The sequence below is a fragment of the Euleptes europaea genome, chromosome 14 (assembly GCF_029931775.1).
Source record: "Euleptes europaea isolate rEulEur1 chromosome 14, rEulEur1.hap1, whole genome shotgun sequence".
In the NCBI taxonomy this organism is placed as follows: domain Eukaryota; kingdom Metazoa; phylum Chordata; class Lepidosauria; order Squamata; family Sphaerodactylidae; genus Euleptes; species Euleptes europaea.
In genome coordinates, this window is record NC_079325.1 from 40925279 (window position 1) to 40948857 (window position 23579).

General features: G+C 47.2%; 1 protein-coding gene across 2 annotated transcripts in view; it reads left to right on the forward strand.

The window, feature by feature from the left end:
• The window catches only part of LMX1B (LIM homeobox transcription factor 1 beta), a 187012-nt gene that overhangs the window by 38920 nt on the left and 124513 nt on the right, over nucleotides 1-23579 (forward strand). The gene's annotated exons all lie outside the window — the stretch shown is intronic.

Below are 23579 nucleotides of genomic sequence, written 5' to 3' on the forward strand. Positions count from 1 at the left end.
ACAGCCAAGTCCTTAGATTTCATACTGGGATTGACAGCACTTCCTAATGGGTCCGTGGCTTTGCTTAGGTTTCTGCAGTCAAAATAAATTTTTGCCTTAGGTTCTCTCCTTCCAGTCACTCAGTTGAATGATGCTCAGTTGTTTGGTGTTTTTTTTTTTTTAACACCCCGTAAAATGAATGATGCTCAGTTTGGTGTTTTGTTTTGTTTTTTAAAAAAAAACCCGTAAAATGAATGATGCTCAGTTGTTTGGTTTTAAAAAACACACAAAAAACCCTGTAAAATATATCACAGTCGCATATATGGACTGCAATCTGCATTTTAAAATAGAATGAGGCAACCTTCATAGGGTTGCCAACCTCCAGGTACTAGCTGGAGATCTCCTGCTATTACACCTGTCCTCCAGCCGATAGAGATCAGTTCGCCTGGAGAAGATGGCAGCTTTGGCCATTGGACTCTATGGCATTGAAGTCCCTCCCCTCCCCAAACCCCCACCCTCCTCAGGCTCCACCCCATAAAATCTCCCACTGGTGGCAGAGAGGGACCTGGCAACCCTAAACCTTCAAGATATTTCCAAATGCAAAAATAACAACACCCAACTTATGCACATATCCTCACCAGCAGTCTTGCAAATAGGTGTTCTCAGGTAAAATTGGTTTAGGCACATATAATCAATAGACGCCTCACAAACAAGGCTATGCAGGTTTCTAGGCCACAGTGTTAATCTCCCCACTCATGACTGTGTTACTCAATGGTGACGCTGAAACAACTAGAAAGAAAGAGACTAGAGTTCAAGAGAGTTCTTACCTAGCTGAGCATAATGCTACTGTTTTGGACAGACCTTCAGTCCACCTTGCTCAGTCTTGTCTCCCCTCACTGGCAGTGGCTATCTGAGGTCTCTGGCAGACAGATGCTTTGTAACAACTGCTACCTGAGATCCTTTAACAGGAGATGCCAAGGTTTGCCCCTGGAACTTAGGAGTGCAAAGGATGTACTCTCCAGGCAAGGAAGATAACCCATTGAGCAACAGAAAGGAAATAGCTATGGATGGGATGGAGGTGAGAAGAAATGCTTGGGACATAAGAACATAAGAAAAGCCATGCTGGATCAGACCAAGGTCCATCAAGTGCAACAGTCTGGTCACATAGTGGCCAACCAGGTGCCTCTAGGAAGCCCACAAACAAGACAACAAGACTTCAGTGTGGACAATCAGTCGTTGGAAAGTACACCGGTGAGGCAAACAGGGGCAGTATTGTGTTGATAGTGACTGTGTACATGTGCAAAAGCCCTCACTTGGATGGCCCAGGCTAGCCTGATCTTCTCAGGTCTCAGAAATTAAGCAGGGTTGGCCCTGGTTGGTACCTGGATGGGAGACCACCAAGGAATTCCAGGGTCGCTATGCAGAGGAAGGCAATGGCAAACCACCTCTGTCAGTCACTTGCCTTGAGAACCCTACTGGGTTGCCATAAGTCAGTTGGCTGCGACTTGACGGCACTTTAAACACACACGTGCGCAAAAGAGAATCACTGACTGAATGGTCCAACCCTCTAACACTGGCGCACTGCTGAAGAGATTATTCTCTGCCTTCTGTATGGCATTTTTACTCTGCAATAGTCTGTCTGATTGATGTTGGAAGCAAGAGAGTGTTAGTGCCCAGAACATAATTTCCTTTAATTAAAAAAATAAAACCATAATGTTTAATCGTACAACAGAACTGGTTGTACCAGTATGGAATACTATTGAATAGCTGCAATTAGAGCTTATTCTGCAACATTTGTTCTTTGGATAGGCTGTTATTGTGGGGCTAGGGGAGGGTGCAGAGGAAGGGAAGTGACTCAGCGGCAGCCAAGAAGAATCAGCCGCAACCTGGTTACGTGGACATATATATGAAGCTGCCTTCTACTGAATCAGACCCTTGGTCCATCAAAGTCAGTACTGTCTACTCTGACTGGCAGCGGCTCTCTAGGGTCTCTAGGACCTACTTGCCTGCTCCCTTTAACTGGAGATGCCAAGGATTGAACCAGGGACCTTCTGCATGCCAAGCAGATGCTCTACCACTGAGCCACGGCCCCTCCCCTAATGATTTACATGAAAACACAATCTTTCTTCATTTGGTTATGCTAGGAATATACATATGAAGTGTGTGCTAGGGATATAGGATTGTGCCTTTTTGTTTCACCGCTTTGTTGCTGGCATTCCTAATGTGTTGGTTTACATTTAATCCATTTTTTAATCCGCTGAAAATTCCACACATCGAATGAGCAAACTCTAGCATGAGGAAGCAGAACACAGCACAAAAAAGTGCAAAGGAAAAGCGCGCAAACGAAAAGTGCAAAGAAAATGTCATTTTTTGAGGTTGAAAGAGTGGAGCTGTGGAATTTGGTAGGAGCCTCTTTCTTTGGGCGAAAACGCATGGTCTCTTTAGCCTCCTTTATTCCCTGTTTCAGCCAGGATTCAGCCAGGATCGAACGCATGCGTTTCGCCGACCGTGCGTTCGATCCTGGCTGAATCCTGGCTGAAACAGGGAATAAAGGAGGCTAAAGCGACCATGCGTTTTCGCTTTCTCAGTCTCTACAGATAGAGTGTGTGTAAACATTGCCCTACAATACATTATCAACCTCTCTTGCTATGCATAAAATGGCAGATGGTGCACTGCATGGTGTTTTAGCGTTAATGCTTGTGCTTAGTGTAAACTTATACATTTAAGAGTCAAGAAGAAAAACTCACCTCCTTCCTTAGATTTAATTCCTGGAGAATTAGGAGGAAGAGGGCTGGAATCTGAAGCGGGTCAACTTTAGCGCACACATGCACAAATTTTAGTAAAACGCCCCTTCAGTCTCTCTGAAATGCAAAGCAAACGCACCAGGCGTTTTCTCCCGAGAGGCCCGCTTGGGGTAATGGCGCAAAGCCAAAGATGTCCCCTGTCCACTCGGCAGCCAGGGGGTGGAGGTGACACTGTCATCGTGGGCCTTGTGAGCAGGCCTCCTTTTCTGTGCCTGACATGAATAAGGGGATTAGGATTGGCAAATTTCCGTTGGCTCACTCTTGCGGACAAAAGAGCCCGAGGTTTTAGTGTCACACTGCCTGATAAAAGTACAGGAGCTTGTCAATCAAAGGACTCTAAGGCACTTGTGTCCGTGACATAATCTTATTAGAAGATAAACCATCAAAATCCCTTTCATGAGGAAAAGTTACATTTAATTACTCTTGCACGACTGCCCCCCGCCCCCCCTGGCCTGCCCAGTTTGTAACTGGCCAACCTTGTGAGTTCCAATGTTTAATGGCTGGCAAAAGTTAGACTGCCTAGAAGAACCAGTTTGTAGCTTCACCAGCCTCTAAACCTCAACAATGGTCAATCTAAAGCAGAGCAGTTGTCAATGGAAGGGCAAGATGGTGGCATAAGCCAGAAAGGTGGTGTAAGAAGATAATCTTCTGGATTGGGTGAAAGGTCCCATATAGTCCACTCTTCTTTTTCCAGTGGTAGACAGCCAGAGGCCTCCAGAATGACCATGAGTAGGCCAAGGAGTAGGGTTGCCAACTGCCAGGTAGTAGCAGATCTCCTGTTAATTCAACTGATCTCCAGCCGATAGAGATCAGATCACCTGGAGAAAAATGGCCACTTTGGCAATTGAACTGTATGGCATTGAAGTCCCTCCCCTCCCCAAACCCCGCCCTCCCCAGACTCTACCCCCCAAATCTCCAGGAATTTCCCAGCCTGGAGCTGGCAACCTTAGCTATTGCGACTAATGGCTTCTGATGGAACTAACCCCCTTTGCAAGTTTTTCTAGTCCTTTAAAAGTGCTATCTAAGCTATTGATGACTGCTGCATCTTGCAGCAGTGAATTCCAAAAGTTAATAATGCATTGTTCAGAGCAGTCGTTTCTTTTGTCTTTCCTGGCATCTACTGCCTATCAATTTCATCAGGTGATCCTGAGTTCTAAGAGGAGAAAACTGAATCTTCCTCCACACCATGAGTCATACTATAAACCTCTATCATGTCCACCCTTTGGGTCGCTTCTCGCTCTTTTAAATGATAAAGCTCCAATATTTGTTCCTTTCGTCACGCGGAAGATAACTCTAACTTCCTTGATGATTTTCAGTGACCCTTTCGCATAGAAGCCAATTTCTGTTGCTTTGAGCGGATGCTCTCCCACTGAACGTTGGGAAAGCAACGTTGTGACGTTGTGTTACTTTTCGTACCGTGGCCATCAACAATTCCGGTGGTTCATCGGAGTTTTGTAGTGTCGGCTTTTCCCCCTGGGGGTGGGGATTCCTTTGTCTTCATCCCTGTGGTAACCCATTTCAACGGGGCATCCCCTGCCGTGCCTTATTTACTTGGTCAACTGTTAGGCAGTCTGTTAGACTAAAGAGCAGGGGCCACGATCATATTACTTCAACCAGCCCTGCAAATTCCTCCATTGCCTCTTTCATTGTGTTCTCTTCAACTAGAACGAATGCTTGTACAGCAGGTGGCCGGCTAACCTTTTCGTGCTTCTCCTCTCAGTAGCCTTCGATGGGGCCGCTGAGGGCGGGAAGCATTAGGGGGTATGAAATTCTGGGGGACTGGTCACCCCAGGAAACTGGGCGAGGTGCTATCTACAGCTTGTTTTCTTTTAAATGTGATGGGGGGGCAGGCAGAAAGAATAGTTCCGGGGTACCTAAGGTAGCTCTCAAGAGCACTGGCCTTCACTGGTTAGCAAGGATGGAAGTAAGCAGGCACAGCCAACTGTATGGAAGTATGGGTATTGAATGGTGTCACTGGAACCTAGAGTTGCCAACCTCCAGGTACTAGCTGGAGATTACAACTGCCCTCCAGCCGATAGAGATCAGTTTCCCCGGAGAAAATGGCCACTTTGCCCATCGGACTCTATGACATTGAAGTCCCTCCCCTCCCCAAACCCTGCCCTCCTCAGGCTCCGCCCCCCAAAACCTCCCACCGGTTGCAAAGAGGGACCTGGCAACCCTACTGGAGCCCCAAGCATTACAAAGACCTTTGGGGGTGCGTTTTCAGGGCCAGACTAGACTTGATGTATCCACAATTGGATCCTGCAAAATGCAGATTGCCCTGAAGTAACGGCTTCGGGAAGCTGATCCGGCCCAGAGCTGGAGGCAATCAAGGGTTCTCCCCCCCATGTTATTTGTTCAATAAAAATACCCCCTGGACTAGCCCGTAGAAGAAAGGGAAAGACAAAGACAGGGCGCTAGTACCTCCAGTTAGTACCTGGAGGTAGGCAACCCTACGCTCCAGTCATTATGCCCCTCTGGCTCTTGTCTTGATGATATGAACTCGATACCCTTTGGCTTGCATCCATTGTCAAAAATTTACACTATTTTCTGGAGATGAAGACAGCCGGTGTCAGAGACCAAGAGCACTATGCCGAAGGCAGTTTGTCTTCCCCCCCCCCCACCCCCAAAGGATCTCTTGCGTTGGACCACGAGAAACGAACCAAAGGAATACTTTGGAGATTAAGTTTCAGAGTCTCCCGACTTGAGCCCCAGGCCCCCACCAAAAGCCAAAGTGATTTGTGTTCAGGGGTCTGTGACCCACTCAGGCATCAAACAGCCACCCTGGGAAGGGCTTGGAGTTCAGGGAGGTGGTGGACATAGATGACCAAGCAAAAGACAATGCAGCTGGTTCCAATTAAGAGCTCCCAAGGATGACACAAGGAGCTTCTCCTATGGTCTCGCCGATTCTATTTCCAGCGAGGGGTTTGCCCCTCTTCCCCAGAAGCATCTTTTAAAAATCTGCTTTCTTATTTTAAATTATGTGTGTTGGGTTTTTTTTTTTGCATATTCAAAGATAAACATATAATTTAAAAGGCTGTCAAAATCTGACTGCTTTTAAACCACAGGTCCATTTCTTCTCCAGAAGCAAACTTTGACCCAATAAAAAAATCCGTTCTGCAAGTGGGCAACAATGCATTGTCAGAGGGAGAGGGACCTGGCAACCCTAGGTGGAGATCTCCTGCTGTTACAACTGATCTCCAGGCAATAGAAATCAGTGCCCCTGGAGAAAATGGCCGCTTTGGCATTTGGACTCTATGGCATTGAAGTCCCTCCCCTCTCCAAACCCTGCCTTCCTCAGACTCCACCCCCAAAATCTCCAGGTATTTCCAACCCAGCGTTGCCAACCCTATGCGTTGTGCTGATTGGCTAGCCCCTGGGATGTCACTAAGAGACCTTCCCACAGTTGTTGTTTTTAAAAAAGAGAGTTTTCCTTTTAATATATAAAAAGTGTCAAAGGAACAGACAGATGTATGCCGATCACTCTCAAAAACATGGGAAACTGCCTGCTAGAAGACTGAAGTGGGGCGTGGCAGCTGAGACTGAATTTGGTTAGCTGGTGTGAATGACTGCTGTATGCAAGCCAGGTGATGGGCCAATGGTGAGCTTTCTAATTTTTCTGCTTCTTTTACATGCATTGATTTGTCGGTGAACAGGAACAGTGGAAAGTTCTGGACTGCAGAGCATGAAATTGGAGGGGGGAGAGAGGAAGGTTAGAAGAGGTGAATGCCTCTTGAGGACAGCTGCCAGATTTAAAAATGGTTAAGAAACAAATGTGCTGCGAAACAAAAGGGTCCCAAGTCCTCCATGGGGGGACATTGGCCATGTGGCACTTCCAGGAGTAAATCAAGAAGTGACGTAATCGTGTTGCGCGCAGCTGCCCGCATGCAGGATTGCCCCAGCCCTGCCCTCTAAAACCTCCCGCTGATGCAGAGGGGGGACCTGGCAAGCCTATGGGTGACCTTGGCCCATCATAGACACTCAGCTTGGGGAGGGGACATGGCTCAGTGGTAGAGCATCTGCTTGGCATGCAGAAGGTCCCAGGTTCAATCCCCGGCATCTCCAGTTAAAGGGACTAGGCAAGCAGGTGATATGAAAGACCTCTGCCTGAGACCCTGGAGAGCCACTGCTGGTCTGAGTAGTAGACAATAGTGACTTTGATGGACTGAGGGTCTGATTCAGTATAAGGCACCTTCATGTGTTCTTATTTCACAGGGTTGTTATGAGAATAAAATGGAGAATAAAATTGGGGAGAAAGGGGGGTATGATTGAAGTAAATAAAGTAAACAATCTGGGAAGGGAATGAGGCGGAGAATGTTTGCAAATTCATAGCTTTAGTGCAGTCTTTTTCTTGGACTGGTCAGAGAGCCTTCGAGTGGAGGTAGGGTCGCCAACCTTCAGGTAGTAGCTGGAGATCTCCTGCTGTTACAACTGATCTCCAGCTGATAGAGAGCAGTTCCCCTGGAGAAAACGGCTGCTTTGGCAATTGGACTCTGTGGCATTGCAGTCCCTCCAATCCCTGCCCTCCTCAGGCTCCACCCCAAAAATCTCCAGGTACAGAAAGTCTGATGCAGTCTGAGTTGAAAAGTTACATTTCTTGGAGTAGAAGAGCTTCTGTCTTGACCTGCGAGGACATAACAACCGGCTCATCTAAACCAGTGAGGAATTTCTAGCTGTGGTCTGCCAGGTGTTTTTGAGATGCTCACAAGCAGAGAATGAAGACAATACCTTTGTTTCTCTTTGGCAAGTGGTCCACAGAGATATCTACAGATGGAGGCTCCATGTTGCTACCATGGATAATATCCATTGATAATCTATTCCTTGTTGTGAAACTCAGCTTGGGAATTCCATGCAAAGTTTTATCTTTGGACAAGATTTGCCTTTTTTGTTTTTCCCCCCGTCCTCAACCCAACTACCCATTAATTTCCTCATGTGACCCGAGTTTTAGCAGTGTGTGAGGGAGCACAAAAACAAAAAACCTCTCTCCATGCCATCCATAACTTTGTGAACTTGTGTTGTGTCTCTTTCCCCCTTGAGTGTTCCTTCCCCCCCCAACCAAACCAAAAAGATCTAACTGAGATCTAAAGCAAAAAAAATTAATTATGGTGCCTTGACTGATTGCAGCTCTGCCAAAGTATGTTTCTAATCCTTATTAACATTCTCCAAAGTCATGCATGAAATATGACTTTTGTACCACACTTTGGGCCATGTGTTTTCTCTTTCCCAGTGTATTTTTCAAGCTATCTTCGGCCCTTGCTGTGTTCGTTTGAGGATAGGTTGAAACACACTCCAAAGAGACCCAGTACAGACGATTTTTGTGGGGCGGGGGGGGGGGATGAAGACATATCGTCCTAGCTTATGAACACAAATTGTATCTGATTATTTGACTTTGAATGTTCCCCCATGCTGTTTTTATTTTTTTAAAAGAGAGTCTATTTACTCTCGATAGTGTCTTCAATTAAATTGGAAAAAGTCTCTCCCTTATAGGAGGATGCTTAAAAAAATAGTTGTCACAACCACAAAATTACCCTAAAAACCTGGTTTTAGTCAAGTGCTGCTTTACCACAGCATGAAGTTAGTTATTTTCTTGTCTCCATTCCAAGTTTTAGATAAACAACCCCTGTATGTCTTCACAGAAGGAAGATGCGCCTTCTACTATTTTTAGGAGATCGCTCCATTTTTATTACATTTGCCTGCAAAGTGAAGGTGTTTGTTTTACAAAACCTGTAAACAAAGCCCTGGAAAGTCACTATGGCCACTACTTAGAGCGCAGGATGAGGAAAACCCGGATTCTAATCTCCAGTTGATGGCAAAGCTTGTTGGGTGAGCTTAATAATTACTTAACCCTTTGTTTTTTTATTGGACATTTCATTGGCTCATGTGCTTTACACATGTTCTCACAACAGCCTTGTACAGTATGCAACTGTGAAGCAGAGAAGGTCGTTCAGTCTTGCTTGCTTGGCATGCAGAAGGGTCCCAGGTTCAATCCCTGGCAGCTCCAGTTAAAGGAACCAGGCGAGCAGGTGATATGAAAGACCCCTGCCTGAGACCCTGGAGAGCCACTGCCGGTCTGAGTAGACAATACTGACTTTGATGGACCGAGGGTCTGATTCAGTATAAGGCAGCTTCACGTGTGTTCATGTGTGACTTAACTAAAGTCGCCTACGAAACGTGGCTGAGATGAGATTTGAACTTGTGGCCTTTCAGATCATAGCACACACTTTTCACCCCTGTGCTACACCTTGAGCAAACCTCTTTCTCCTGTCCCCCCTTCCCAGCCGACCCCACAGGGTTGTTGTGAGAATATAATGGTGGAGGGAAGAACCATGCAATATTTCCTGAACTCCTTGGTGGAAGAGTGGGAAAACAATATGAGAGATGATGCAGCATGGTGTGGGTTGCACAGGTCGTTCTGCTACCAGCAGGAAGATCTTTAGATAGGGGAGTATTCAACTGGTAAGTTTTAATTTGTTAACTGCCTTGGTGGCCCTGTGAGGGCAGAAAGGCAGGTTAAAAAAATCTTGTTAATAAATAAAATAATAAGATAAAATAGTGACCCCACCCTGCAGAAATACCTGCTTTGATTTGGCCAATGAGCCATTCTTTATATTACATAGACTAAAGTGCCAGAGGTCTGGACAGTACCACTTTGGACTGTAGGTGGGAGTTCATGAGACTTGTAACTTACAAATGGCTTCCCTGTTGCATCTACTCCATTGTCTCATTAGCATATGGCAGGATGAGTGGGGTTGCCAGCTCCAGGTTGGGGAATACCTAGAGATTTCTGGGGCGGAGCCTGAGGAGGACGGGGTTTGGGGAGGGGAGGGACTTCAATGCCATAGAGTCCAATTGCCAAAGTAGCCATTTTTTTCCAGGTGAACTGATCTCTGTTGGCCGGAGATCAGTTGTAATAGCAGGAGATCTCCAGCTACCATCTGGAGGTTGGCAACCCTATCTATCGTCTGGAGATCAGGTGTAATAGCAGGAGATCTCCAGCTAGCACCTAGAGGTTGGCATCCCTACTGATGAGGCTGAATGCCATTAAAAAAGCTCACCCCAAAGTAGTTTGGTTGTATCTTATCACACATTGGGTGCAGTTGTATGGTAGAATGTGTGGTGAAACAGCCATCCCTAGCCCACCGTTTTATCAGATGGAGACATGAACATGGGCTTAAATATAAGAACATAAGAAAGGCCATGATGGATCAGACCAAGGTCCATTAAGTCCAGCAGTCTGTTCACACAGCGGCCAACCAGGTGCTTCTAGGAAGCCCACAACAAGACAAATGCAGCAGCATTATCCTGCCTGTGTTCCAAAGCACCTAATATAATAGGCATGCTCTTCTGGTACTGGAGGGAATAGTAAGCATCATGTAAAAGGTAAAGGTCCCCTGTGCAAGCAGCGGGTTATTCCTGACCCATGGGGTGACATCACATCCCGACGTTTCCAAGGCAGACTTTTTACGGGGTGGTTTGCCAGTGCCTTCCCCAGTCATCTTCCCTTTACCCCCAGCAAGCTGGGTACTCATTTTACCGACCTCGGAAGGATGGAAGGCTGAGTCAACCTTGAGCCGGCTACCTGAAAGCGACTCCCGTCGGGATCGAACTCAGGTGGTGAGCAGAGCTTTTGACTGCAGTGCGGCAGCTTAACACTCTGTGCCACGGGGCTCCTAGCATCAAGACTAGTATCCAAAATGGCTGTCTGCCCTAAAGACCACACTGGCCATGGATGGAAGTATTTGTGTGAATGGTCTAACCCTTCATAACAAATCTGCAAAAATACAAAACTAGATTCAGGTGTGAAAGAGGTTCAGGGGGACATCCCTCCACCCCACCAACCATTCAGCTTTTAGAATCATAGAATCATAGAGTTGGAAGGGACCACCAGGGCCATCAAGTCCAACCCCCTGCACAATGCAGGAAATTCACAACTATCTCCCCACAACACCTAGTGACCAGAAGATGGCCAAGATGCCCTCCCTCTCATCATCTGCCTAATCAGAATCAGCATTGCTGACAGATGGCCATCTAACTTCTTCTTAAAAATCTCCAGGGAAGGAGAGCTTACCACCTCCCGAGGAAGCCTGTTCCACTGAGGAACCGCTTTAACTGTTAGAAAATTCTTCCTAATGTCTAGACGGAAACTCTTTTGATTTAATTTCAACCCCTTGGTTCTGGTCCGACCTTCTTGGGCAACAGAAAACAACTCGGCACCCTCCTCAATATGACAGCCCCTCAAGTACTTGAACATGGTTATCATATCCCCTCTCAGTCTTTTCCTCTTCAGGCTAAACATACCCAGCTCCTTCAACCTTTCCTCATAGGACTTGTCTCCAGACCCCTCACCATCTTTGTTGCCCTCCTCTGGACACGTTCCATCTTGTCTACATCTTTTTAAAATTGTGGTGCCCAAAACTGAACACAGTACTCTAGTTGAGGTCTAACCAGAGCGGAGTAAAGCGATACCATCACTTCACGTGATCTGGACACTATACTTCTGTTGATACAGCCCAAGACTGCATTTGCCTTTTTAGCTACCGCATCACACTGCTGACTCATGTTCAGTGTTTGGTCTTCTAAGACCCCAAGATCCTTTTCACACACACTACTGCTCAGACAAGTCTCCCCCATCCTATAATTATGCATTTGATTTTTCCTACCTAAATGCAGAACTTTACATTTGTCTTTGTTGATGTGCATTTTATTAGAAATGTTAGAGTTAGAAGAAACCGAGGAGAAAGTCACAGTATTTATGGTCACCTCTGGTCTCAAATGGACTCTAAAGTTTGGTTCATACTTGCTGGAGAATGAGGTGGTAGAAAGGGCTTACCCGCTTCAGAAGGCAGCCGGAGAATCATCCTCTCCCACGTTAAAAAAAAAGCCTTCCTAGCAAACAGAAAACCTGCACAGCAGCGAAGAAAGAGGGTGCTGCCTTTTCCTTGCTGCTCTGCTTTTCTCTTCGTGAGAATGTTGCTTTAGGCAAAAAAACATTTGCAGCTGGAATCCACCCACAGCTGTCCATTGCACCAACTTGGCATTCTACAGTTTTGTTCTCCTGCATGTGTGACCCAGGCTTAATTTCCCAAGCCAAGAACGCAGATGTTTCACCAGAGAGGTGCCAAGTCCAATGGCAGCACCTCAGTGCCCAAAGAAGATCTTGTCCAATGGTAGCATTTGGTTGCCCTCAGAAGTTCAGGCTGTGCTTGAAATATGCATTGACTCTAAGAGTTCTTCATTTATTTTGCAGTTCAAAGACTCCCCCTCCAGTTTTTTTTAACCTTAGGACTCCAAATGTTTAAGATATTTCTCCTCCCCCCTTCTCCTCCTTGCTACTCTGGTTATAGTCCTGTCTAGGTTCACTATCTCCCATTAATCTTTTGGGTAGGTTTGTGTGATCATAACTCCTGTAGGAATCCTAGTGAAAAGAACCAGAGAAATAAACATGCCTGTGATTTTCTCTCTTCTTTGACTGTTTTGGAACAGCCAGAACACACTCACAAACACATAATGCTGCCTTCTACTGAGCCAGACCTTTGGCCAACTTTAAGAGCCAGCATGGTGTAGTGGTTAAGAGTGGTGGTTTGGTGGACTCTAATCTGGAGAACTGGGTTTGATTCCCCACTCCTCCACATGAGCAGCGGATGCTAATCTGGTGAACCAGGTTGGTTTCCCCACTCCTACACATGAAGCCAGCTGGGTGACCTTGGGCTAGTCAGAGCTCTTTCATCCCCACCTACCTCACAGGTTGTCTGTTGTGGGGAGGGGAAGGGAAGGTGATTGTAAGCCGGTTTGATTCTTCCTTAAGTGGCAGAGAAAGTTGGCATATAAAAACCAACTCTTCTTCTATCAAGGTCAGCAATGCCTCCTCTCACCGCAGCAGCAGCTCCTCATGGTCTCAGGTCTTTCCCACTGCCTCCTATGTGATCCTTGTCACTGGACATGCCAGGGATTGAACCGTGGACCTTTTGCATGCCAGGCAGATGATCTGCCACTGAGCCACAGCCTCTTCCCATGCTTATCACTGTTAAAATAATTACAAGTACCAGGTCTAGAACTGAAGCAAAGGGCCGAAATAAAATCCAAAGGCTATGCAGATGGAGGGGTGGGCAATGCAGATAGGAGCAGCCATGATTCTCAATGGCTGGGGTCACCGGAGGCAGAAAGAAAGTTGAGCCCCTCCCACACTTTATATATCACAATCCTCCTCCCTCTAACACATCCATCCCATTTACAATGACAGGCATTTTTTGAGAGTTCCAATAAAGGGCAACTGGAGGTCTCTGAGAGAAAACATCCCAGTGAGAACGCAGCCCGAGGTGACATCTGGAACAGCTGTTTTTATGAAGCCTGTAAAAGGAGCAAAGCCTTTCAGTTAACAAAAGTGAACTTCAACTCAATTCATTCTGCACTCTTACGATGATGGAAGGGTTTTACTAGCTTTGGTTGTTGAAACACCAAATAGTTGAATAGGGTCACTAGATTTTTAAAGAGTTTCTTGCACTGCCTAATTGCTAAAAATGAGTAGTGCTGGGGGGTGGGGTAGGAAAATGGTACTCTGCACATGCTTAAAAGCACACCCTCCTAGTCTGGACTTCTCATAGTCCACAGCTGAGCTCTGCAAACATGTTTCAAGTTAACTCAGGCACAAATGAAGTTTTTCTGCTAAAAAGGATGGTTAAGATTTATATATGTGGGCCAAATTATGTTACTGGAGTAGTAAATCAGCATAGATCCCCCCCTTATTTTTGGCCTAAGTAAGAAAGGACAAGAACAGTTACAAAACAGTCTCTCTCTCCCCCGCCCCCCAACCTATTGAACCTTTCTGGGACTAGTGTTGCGAGGTCCTTCTTCATCACTGGCGGGAGGTTTTTGGGGCGGAGGGACTTCAATGCCATAGAGTCCAATTGCCAAAGCAGCCATTTTCTCCAGGTGAACTGATCTCTATCGCCTGGAGATCAGTTGTAATAGCAGGAGATCTCCAGCTGGTACCTGGAGGTTGGCAGCCCTATCTGGGACTGCTAATATGTTCTCAAGTTTAGCCATGAGGACTAGGAACCTGGTGGCATTTTAGAGAGTGAAAGAAGGTCTTCTCAGGACTTTGATTTTTGTAGCAGGTATGGGATGTGATACATGTGATACATGTGATACACTTACAGAATCCTGCTTCTTGGGAGGAAATTTCTTTGAACTTCACTGTGAAAGGTTGAGTCGAAATACACAGGTACCCACACAGACATCCAGGGGTTTTACATAATTTTGCCTCTGAAGTCAGGTCTTGTGTTTTCTGCAGGGAAGCTGCTCAAGAAGTATGAACTGGGATTGCTCTTTCGTAGCCCCTCATAAAAGCGGTGTTATTAGGGATAAGTACAGAGCAACTTTTAAGAGCTATAATTAAGGCGTGCGGTTATTTTAAAGGCCCCATGCGCTGGCAGGGCATCCTGGTTGGAAGAGGGAGAGATCTCAAACTCTCAACGCCAGTTTCAAAAATGATCCCCTTTCTTTCTGTTGAAGTTGGAATTCAACATTGCAAAGGTCATAGGAAGATCAAGGAGGAGCACAGACTTCAGAGCTTGGAAAGGGAAGTTTTGGTCTGCTCTGGGTGTACAAAGCAGATCCCTAGGGTTGCCAACTCTTGGTTGGGAAATACCTGGGGATTTAGGGGTGGAGCCTGGGGAGGTTGGCCTTGGGGAGGGGAGAGAATTAAGCATGGGTGTTATGCCATAGCATTCACCATCGAAACCTGCCATTTCTTGCAGAGGAATTTATATCTGTAGTCTGGAGATCAGTTGTAATTCCAGGAGAACTCTAGGCCTCACCTGTAGGATTGCCAGCTCCAGGCTGAGAAATGCCTGGAAATTTTGGGGGTGAGCCTGAGGAGGGCATGGTTTGGAGAAAGGAGGGATTTCAGTGCCATAGAGTCCACCCTGCAAAGCATCGGTTTTCTCCAGGTGATCTCTGTCGCCCGGAGATCAGTTGTAATCCCAGGAGATTTCCAGCCACCACCTGGAGATTGGAAACTCTGGTCACCTGGGAGTTGGTAACCCTATGTGTGTGTGTGTGAAGTGCCGTCAAGTCACTTCCGACTCATGGCGACCCTATGAATGAAAGTCCTCCAAAATGTCCTATCTTTGACAGCCTTGCTCAGGTCTTGCAAACTGAGGACTGTGGCTTCCTTTATAGAGTCAATCCATCTCTTGTTGGGTCTTCCTCTTTTCCTGCTGCCCTCAACTTTTCCTAGCATGACTGTCTTTTCCAGTGACTCTTGTCGTCTCATGACGTGGCCAAACGTCATGGTAACCCTATACTCAACACCTACAGTAAAAATAGGGTTGACAGCACCCCCTTTGTTGGGGGCAGAACTGGGGGTGGTTTGGGGGGCGGGGGAGGTTTTTGGGGCAGAGCTGGGGTGGGGATCGCACGCACGCAGCCGCGCCAACGTGATTATGTCACATCTGGTTTACACCCAGAAGTGCTGCATCGCGACGGGCTGCTTTACCACTCAAACCCCCAAAACACGAGCGTTTGCCTGCCAGTCCACACGACCTGGCAACCCTACCTTAAAGGCTTTGACTGAAGATGGCTGGAATTGATTTGGGAACCTTTTGCTTACAATGCAAATATGTATCCTTTTTGCACCAGAACTATTTTCTTACTTGCATGTGTTTAGCAGTCCCTAAAGTGGTGCCCAACTGGTTCTCTGGTGCCAAGTCCTTTGAACTGACATTTCCCTCACCTCAGTCTTTCTTCTCACAGGTAAATAATCTGCACCCCCCTCAAAATTCCCCTCTCCCCTCATCCCAGGAGAAGATGTAGAGTTGCCAGCCTCTAGGTGGTAACTGGAGACCTCCCGCTATTACAATGATCTCCAGGTGACAGAGATCAGTTTACTTGGAGATAGGGTAGCCAGGTCCCTCTTTGCCACCGGCGGCAGATTTTTGGGGCGGAGCCTGAAGAGGGTGGGGTTTGGGAAGGGGAGGGACTTCAATGCCATAGAGTCCAATGGCCAAAGTGGCCATTTTCTCCAGGTGAACTGATCTCTATGGGCTGGAGATCAGTTGTAATAGCAGGAGATCTCCTGCTACTACCTGGAGGTTGGCAACCCTACTTGGAGAAAATGGCCTCTTTGGAGAGTGGACTCTATGGCACTGTATCCCACTGAAGTTCCTCCCATCCCCAAACCCGCCCTACTCAGGCTCTACCCCAAAAAATCTCCAGGTATTTCTTGACCTGGAGCTGGCAACCTTAAGAAGATGCCTCCCACAAATCCTCAACCAGAAATATTGCACCTTGGTGGCCTAAGGGGGTGAGGAATCATTATAGATCAGCCAGAATATAAATACAGAGAGCCTGATAACACTTAAAGTTTATTTTTATTGTATTCAATATTGTTGCAATAAAGTTGGATTGTACGTGGTTGAAAAAAATAAGGGCACGGCACTTGTCAGTTATCCCAGTTTGCGCAGTTTGCACTCCTTGGATAAGTAGGGCTGCCAGGTTCCCCCTCTCCTTCGGTGGGAGGCTTTTGGGGCAGAGCTCGGGATCGCGCGCACACACACGCCGATGCGCATGTGCGTCGCTTCTGGTTTACAACCAGAGTGGTATAAGGCTCCTCGTGAGGCAGCTCTTCTGGTTGCAAACCGGAAGTGACGCGCATGGACATCGGTGTGCGTGTGCACGCGATCCCGAGCTCTGCCCCAAAAGCCTCCCCCTGGAGGAGAAGAGGGACCTGGCAGGCCTACTTATCCAAGGAGTGCAAACTGCACAACCATATTAAGAGTTTGAGTGGTATAAGGCCCCTCGGGAGGTGGCACTTGTGGTTGTAAACCGGAAGTGATGTGTGCGCGGGGTGTGTGTGTGCATGCGTTTGCCCGCCGACCCTCAGCTGGTTGTCGGGCAGAGGGGTGAATTGCTGGGGGTTTGCCTGCCACCACTGGGCACCTGGCAACCCTAAGACACCAGGAGCTGAAAATGTAGGAGAGGCCTGGAATATCCCAAGGGGGCAAGCCCCCATATGCCCCCGGTGTTTATGATCCCAGCCTCCTGTCATTTGTTGCAAGGCTAGTCCACACGTCTCTTGATAACCTGTGATGGCTTGGATGTGTGAATAGGCCATTGCAGATCTAACACCCCAGACTCAATTGTCACACCTCTAAACCAATAGAGATTTGGGGGTGTAGACTGGGGGGGCAAAGGAATTTGGGGAAGGAAGGGAGCTCAACAGTGATGTGATGCCACAGAGCATGGAGGTGCTTCCCCAGCAATGACGTCTGCATGCCAGCCACTCTGTTTGCTGACGTCCTGTCATGAAAACGACCATCGTTCAAATGGAGGAGTCAATGAAGGTTGAAGCCTGAAATGAATTCAAAGTGACGGGGGAGCGAGCAGTGAGCAGTCCCTTAAGACCCGGTCTTGGTAGGAGAAAACACTTTGAAAGTTTCTTGAGTGCCTTTCAGGTTCAAAAGTCAGAGCTGGCTTCAATTAGTCTGGGAGAGCCTCCGCGATGAACCATTCCTGTGGTCTCTCAGTAAAGGAGTGGGCTCCGTGCTGCTTTCCGAAAGAACTCGGCCTGCAGTTTCCCTCCGTTTGGGAAGAAACTGGCCATTTATTCATGGAAGGTTTTGCACTGGATTTGCCACTCTTTAGATGCACTTTTTCCCCATCCATATTCTCAAAACTCAACAATAAGCCGCCATGCAGAGTTTTGAGAATTCAGATGGGGAAAAGGTGCATCTATAGAGTGACAAATCCAATGCAAAACCTTCCATGAATAAATGGCCTGTCTTCCTCATGGCAGCGGCTGTCAGTGGGTAATGGAGGAAAAACTTAAATTGGATTGGAGAGTGGGAAGGGGACAAACAATAAGGGGACCTTGGGAGGTTGAAGAGGTGTTGCTTTGAGATAGCCAGCTTCTATGCAAAGGTTTTTAATATACCAAATTAGTTAGATCCAGGTGAATGTTTCTGTATTGGATTGTTACTGGAGTAGCATGATCACGCACCCCTCACCATTCCTGTGGCACTAGGGTTTCCAGGTCCCTCTTCGCCCTCGGCAGGAGGTTTTTGGGGTGGAGCCTGAGGAGGGCGGGGTTTGGAGAGGGGCGGGACTTCAAGGCCATAGAGTCCAATTGCCAACGCGGCCATTTTCTCCAGGTGAACTGATCTCTATCGGCTGGAGATCAGTTGTAATAGCAGGAGCTCCCCAGCTACTACCTGGAGGTTGGCAACCCTCTGTGGCACCCTAAAATGCCCCTGAAATCTAGTTCCCTGGGGCTCTCGTCCCCTGAGAACAGGCTTTTGAGGGAAATTTTGGACTATTACAGGAGAGTTGAGATGAGATAATTGTGCTCTGTGCGTGGAAATCCTTCTGCCCAAGGAAATGACCAGTCCATGCCGGTTTCCATACATTGGCTCACAGATCAGAAATATATTTGTGATGCACCAATGGAACCCTTCTTAGGGATTTTGGATTTCCTGAGGTGCAGACCCTCAGACTGTAGAGTCTGGGAGCTGTGGGTTAGGGTTGCCGACCATCAGGTAGTGGTTAAAGATAAAAACCTGTGCTGGCAATGAGAACAACTCAATAGAACTGGCAGCACAGAGGCTCTTAATCAAATCTACTGGTCTATGAATCTAGTTGGAAAAAATCACGTGATATGGATGTCCCAAAGAAATTATTATTATCTACTACTAAGAAATAATCTACATGGATAATCTCGTGAGTAGCATTAACAGCATGCCAAATTTCATCTGGATCCCTCAGTTAGTATAACAAGCCTCGCAGGGCTCACAGGTAGTAGCTGGAGATTTCCTGCTATTGCAACTGATCTTCAGCTGATAGAGACCAGTTCACCTGGAGAAAATGGCAATTGGACTCTATGGCAATTCGACTCTATGGCATCTCCAGCCACCACCTGGAGGTTGGCAACCCTACCCAGAGAGTTTCCATGGATAGTGGACATTCAAACCTGTAGATCCTAGATGGGAGTTTGAGTGATAAAAGTGATGTGGCGCTTCCTGGTGTAAACCGGAAGTGACACGATCACGTCGGTGCAACAGCGGGCGTAAGCATTCTCCGCTTCCGAGCCTGGCAATGGATCGGCGGGCAATTGCCCACCAGTCTAAGTGACCTGGCAACCCTAGCAGGCAGGAATGACAGACTCTCCTCCCAAAAGGGGGTCTGGGCAGACAAGGAAGTGGGCCAGAGACACAGAGGCATTTTATGCATGGCTGTTTCATTCACCAGCAAAACACGGGGAAATGCAGGGGGAGAGCGAGGCGACCTCTGACAGTTGGAAACGGCATGCATAATCAACACAAAGACCTGAAGTCATCGGAGGGGTGACAGCGAGTGAAACAGCCACGCATAAAAGACCAGAGACAGGAAGGTACCTAGACTAATCAGGACATTTAGGAAAGCGGGTGGAAAAGTCAAGGAGCTGAACAAAGGAGTGACCAAGAGAAATATGGGACCGGAGAAGGCTGAGGACTAGGAGAAGTTTTGAGTAGCTAAAAGAAAGAGGATTTTGGCAAGGTTCTGGTGGCTGAGAGATTTGTTAAAACAGCAAAAGGGTGTTGGGAGAGAGCCTGAAACTCGTTTGATTTCAGCTAAGCAGACAGGCATTTGACTGGCAGTCTCTAGTTCTCCTTGTTTTCCTTCCAGGTCTTTGAAATTGTGGTTTGGTGGTCTGAACTACCCCACTGTCAATAGTTTCCTCCCCCCTCTCCCTTTTGCAGTCAAGGTGATTTGCTGGAAGAGTCATAAGTCATGAAAGGCTGTTGAAATATCTTTATCCCTCTGCTATCTCTTTTGCATGCTTATCTGCAGGGGAAGATTTATGCTAACTTGCTTCAGGAGTGGTTGGAGGGTATCTGTACAGTAATTGTCCAACGCCAGGTGCTTTCAGAGCATACAGATCTCTCTTATTTATAGCAAAAGTTTCAAAGTCCAATCGGTGGGTTTCTCCCCCCTTTTTCAGCAAAGGAAGGCAACTTGAATGTTTCTCCCCTGTCTTCTTCGGCATGATGGAGCCCGTACATGGAAGAAATAAATCTTGGACAAATATGGTGTGCTCTCTTATACCCTCTACCGCTGTAGAACAGTCAAGCACGGCCCCTTAAATCATCCCTGCTCATTTCTTTAGAATGTGAGAAGCTGTTTTGTATCATAAGTCATTTCTATTCATGGAGCTGTGATTTAGAGTGATGTCAACTCGCAGTGTACTTCCTTCTTGCCAGTGTCTTCAGTGGTGAGGTAAATAGGGAGCAGCAGAGACCCATTTGCCTGTTGTTCGTAATGAGTAACAGGGGTTAAAATGATTTTGGGGAGGGGGGAAACAAGAGACCTATGAAATTTCATGGAAAGGATAATTTTCGTTTAGGCACGTAGACAGAGTTGACAGTATGTTTGCTTCCTCTGCTGTCATTGGATCATAGAATCATAGAGTTGGAAGGGACCACCAGGGTCATCTAGTCCAACCCCCTGCACAATGCAGGAAATTCCAAACTACCTCCCACCCCCCAGCGACCCATACTCCATGCGCAGAAGATGGCCAAGGTGCCCTCTCTCTCATGATCTGATCTCATGATCTCCACTTACCTTTGAGAACTAGGGTTGCCAATGGACTAGGGGGAAAAATGCTCTGTCTGGGGGAGGGGCTATGGCTCAGCGGTAGAGCATCTGCTTGGGCTGCAGAAGGCCCCAGGTTCAATCCCCGGCATCTTCAGTTAAAAGATCTGGCAGTAGGTGATGTGGAAGATGGGAAGACCCTGGACAGCCGCTGCCAGTCACAGTAGACCGTACTGACTTTGATGGACCAAGGGTCCAATTCAGTATAAGGCAGCTTCATGTGTTCATATGGTCTTGTGCATCGTGCAAAAATCAGTAAGTGAAACTTTTCACAGTGCATGGAAAGCTACTGTTGAGGACGCTTCTGCAGAGGCTGCTTGGAAACTTGGCAGGCCTAACGGGAAGCGGAGGCAGATCGCAGCAGGAAAGTGAATGGAGGCGGGCGTGGGAGTCATCCTTTACCTAGAGCATGGAAAATGTCAGCAGGCTGGGCAGGGGGGACGAAACCCTCCACTCTCCCTGACCTGCATCATGCTATGAACTCAGGGGTCTTGTCTGCTTTTGCATTCTTCCCAACATTTGCAATGTCACGGTGCGTGCACTGGGTGAGACCAGTGTGCCCAGAAAGAGGTGTGAATGAGCAAAGGAAATAGTTACCTCAGAGTAAATGGGCAGGCAAGAGAGAAAGAAAGACTTCACTGTGGTAGTAACTTGATTTCAGAATTGGCTCAGCATTTATGAGCTTTCTCAGAAAAAATGTCAGAAAAGTGTGTCTGTTTTCCAGAGTTCGCTCCCAGCTTGGAATGTTTCTGTATGCATCTTGATGGTGCCATGGTCATATCATTCATTTATTTACTTCCTTTATGCCCCACTTTTCTTTCCAGCGGGGACCCAAAGCAGCTTACACAATTCTTTTCTCTTCCATTTTATCCTCACAACAATCCTGTAAGGTAGGACAGGCTGACAGTGTGTGATTGGCCCAAGGTCACCCAACAAGCTTCCATGGCAGATGGCGATTCAAACCCAGGTCTCCCAGATCCTAGTTTACTCTCTAACAACCACACTACTCTGACTTACTGAACGTATTGAACATACTGAATATATAAAGCTGCCTTAAGCTGGTTCAGTCCATTGGTCAACTTAATTTGGTATTATCTATTCTGACACGCATTGGCTTCCCAAGGGTCTCATACCCAGGTGTTGGGGCTTGAACCTAGGGTTGCCAACCTCCAGGTACTAGCTGGAGATCTCCTGCTATTACAACTGATCTCCAACCGATAGAGATCAATTCCCCTGGAGGAAATGGCCGCTTTGACAATAGGACTCTATGGCCCTCCCCTCCCCAAACCCCACCCTCCTCAGGCTCCACCCCAAAAACCTCCCGCCGGTGGCGAAGAGGGACTTGGCAGCCCCACTTGAACCTGGGACCTGTATTCAAAACCCCTTGAGAATGGTACTTTCTAAAATAAGCTATGGCAGACAGCAGCTTAGAAATTCAGCTACCGCCATTTCTCCCAAAACAAACCACCAAGAACCGGGAAGTGTTTGAGATCTCAACAAGGCAAAGAAGAAGAAGAGTGGGTTTTCATATGCCAATTTTTTCAACCTTTTTAAGGGGAATCAAACCGGTTTACAATCACCTTCCCATCCTCTCCCCACAACAGACACCTTGTGAGATAGGTGAGGCTGAGAGAGCTCGAAGAGAACCATGACTGGCCCAAGGTCACCCAGCTGGCTTCATGTGTAGGAGTGGGGAAATCAAGCAGGTTCACCAGATTAGAGTCCGCCACTTACGTGGAGGAGTGGGGAATCAAACCCAGTTCTCCAGATTAGAGTCCACCCCTCCTAACCACTACACCACACTGGCTCTCACCACAGCAAACATTTGCAAGAAATAATCAAGAGAATGGGAAGAGAAGCTACACACCCAAGAACAGGCTGGTTGCTCAGGTGATATTTTGCGTTGGAGAAGAACTGGGGATGGGGGGAAGGTGCTCAATTTTGTAACATGTCCAAGCATCATAAGCTAGTAAACTTTGTGTTCCAGATTGGGTAATTAGCAACTTTGGCAACCCGAGAATGAGAGTGAAGATGTCTTGTGGCAAACACAAGACTCTCTTCTCTCCCCACTTTCTGTATTAGCTGTGATTAGATTGTTCACCATCAAACTAGACGGGACAATGGCAGCCATGTTAATGTAATCTGATTTTAACAGCCAAAGGGGGCACACAGACTAACCCAGATACCCATACAAAACAAGGGATGATTCTGTCTCATCTCTTTAAAAAAACAACAACCCCCAAAAAAACCCTCTCAGATTTTGGCGTTTCCTTTGTACAAATCAAATCCACACTTTCTTCTTTCCCCTCTACATCCTGTTATTTTGCGCTAGATTTTTTCTTGCAAAATTTACTCGCTTTCCAGTGTCATTTTATGTATACATCAGGATTATAAATAACAATGCTGTCCACCGTATATGGAAATGCTGTATAAATTGCCCCTAACAACCTGCGTACACAATCGAAACCAACTCACAAAACCAGAAGAAAAAGCATGGAGAACCGAAACCGTAGGCAAAAATATCAACAGATGCATTTTAAGAAGGAATTTGACAGGGGAACGTGCCCGCATCCTTAGCAGATATACAGAGGACGTGCCCCTCTGAGGGATGGTAACATCTACAGTTCACAGCCAATCAGAAAGCAACCAACTTTTTAACGCAGCACGGTGCCCCCTCTCAGTGGGGTTCTTGTACATGCTATTGGGTAGAGCGTTTATTTCTTTCCCCCTCGTGCCAGTCCCCGGCAAGAAGATAATGCTGACTTGTCATTGCCAGGGCATCTGCAACCCGCTGCCCTCCTGCCAACTGGCGCTTGTGCCCTGGCAGGCTAAGGCGCCGGTCCCCTCTGGGCTGCAGCTGTGCTCGGTCTCTTGCGGGCGCTGCGGCTGCTTCTGGAGCTGGCGTTTTGGTGTTGCGACTCGCTCACGCTGGCAGAGTTCAGGAAGGGCCCAAAGGGCTGCCGAGTGGCTGGAGGGAAGCTTCTGGGAGGAGAGTCGTTGGCTCAAGATCAGTGGAAGTTGGGAAATCCAAAACAGGAGGGAAGAGCCGGTCTTTTTGCACAGGGCCGCACGTGTATTTTAGGGCCTCGATTTTAAAGAACCCTTTCAGCAATGAAACATAAGCAGAGCTCCATCCTGCCAATTTCGTAGCAGAGCAAATAAGCTGCTCAC